Consider the following 1,753-nt stretch of genomic DNA (forward strand, 5'->3'; position numbering starts at 1 on the left):
TTATAAATAATTTGTGATAATAAAGAAATATGTGAATGATAGACAATTATTATTACCTATGAATGAAACTAAAATAAAATCTTAAATCGTTCTTTGATCTATTGAAATTATATATCTTTAAAATCTATAATAAGTTTATACTCCTCTTATAAATAATTTGTGATGAGAAAGAAATATGTGAATGATAGTAAAATATAATTATTTATGGCTGTAAAATATAAATTAATTAACTTTTATTATATTAACAGCTTTTAAGGGTATTTCAGACATTTTGATTTAAAAAGCTGTTTATCAGCACTTATTTGCCAAACACATCAACAATTTTTTTTTTTAACTTCAGCACTTTTATCCAAACGCATAACTGTACTTTTTTAAAGCTGCTTTTATTAAGCCCATCCAAACGGGCCCGTAGTTGTTTGACAATACTCAAAATAACTTATTTTAAGTTAAAAAAAAATTATTTTAAGCCAAAAGTTAAAAGCTGGGATAGGGGTGCTTTTTTTTTAGCTTATAAGCTGTTTTAAGTTGACCACATTTTTATCTTTTTGCCCTTAATATTTTTATACAATCTCCAAATTACCCACATAACCCTAACATCTCTTTCTTCCATTTTTTCCTTTTCACGTTTGGCATAGCAACTTCAGCACTTTTATCCAAACGCATAACTTCTTGTTTTAAAAATAAGTTTCAGCACTTTCAAAAGTACTTTTTTAAAGCTGCTTTTATTAAGCCCATCCAAACGGGCCCTAAATATACAAAATCAATGCACAATCTTCCAGTCACATCCACTCCCACAAGTCAATTATCATTCAGTATCTTTCATATTATTATTTAAGTCAAACTAACCTGAATATGTAGAAAACAGAAACACTTAAAAGGCTAATGTGATCACTTTTACAAAGTCTTGTAATGTCTCTATTTATACATTATAAAATACCAAATAATGTATTACATATGATGATTAATGTAATGACCCTTCAAGTCATTTCTATGTTATTGCTTTCTTTTAGTCATTTAGAGCTTTCAAACACACAACCTTAAGAAAGTTTTGTATTCCTTAACCACTAGATTAAGAGGGTGTTTGGATTGACTTAAAAGTAATAAACCTACTTTAAGTTAGTTTTTAAAAATATCTCTCTCTCTCTGAGCTTTAGCGCATGTTAGTGTGCACTAACTTATACCTCGTCGAAAATGGGGAGTGACAACCACGCAAAGAAGCACAAGATATCACGAGGAAGAGATACTTCATGGTCTTACTACTAGCTCCACTAGTAAACAACCACAGACAAGGAAGCATATGTATGAGCCACTTCCGACCACACCAGAATGAGAAACTCTTATATCGGAGGCGAAATCAATCAATGATAAGGGGAAAACTGCTAAGGGGGAACATTGGCCGGAATTATCGCAACATAAAAGAATTGGAGGAAGCACTAAACAATCCTTGTGAAAAATGAATGGAATAGTAACAATGGATATATCTAAATTAACACAAAAAGGAAGTTGAATCTACCTGAAATAACACATGAGAAACCATGGGTGAACCTGTTTACTACGAACCGTGGGGCTTCTACATGTACGAACCTAACTTTTACAACTCTGATAATTGTCGAAGGAGATAAGGTAGGAGAAATCTTGGTTGAGGATATAGCTGAGGGTGATGTGAAATGGAAACCTTCTGTGGTAATCTATATGGTGGGTGCGACATCATCAATAGGAGCTATGAAAAAATTCATTCTCAATCAAGGTAATT

Source organism: Solanum pennellii, chromosome 4 (genome assembly GCF_001406875.1).
Source record: "Solanum pennellii chromosome 4, SPENNV200".
In the NCBI taxonomy this organism is placed as follows: Eukaryota; Viridiplantae; Streptophyta; class Magnoliopsida; order Solanales; family Solanaceae; genus Solanum; species Solanum pennellii.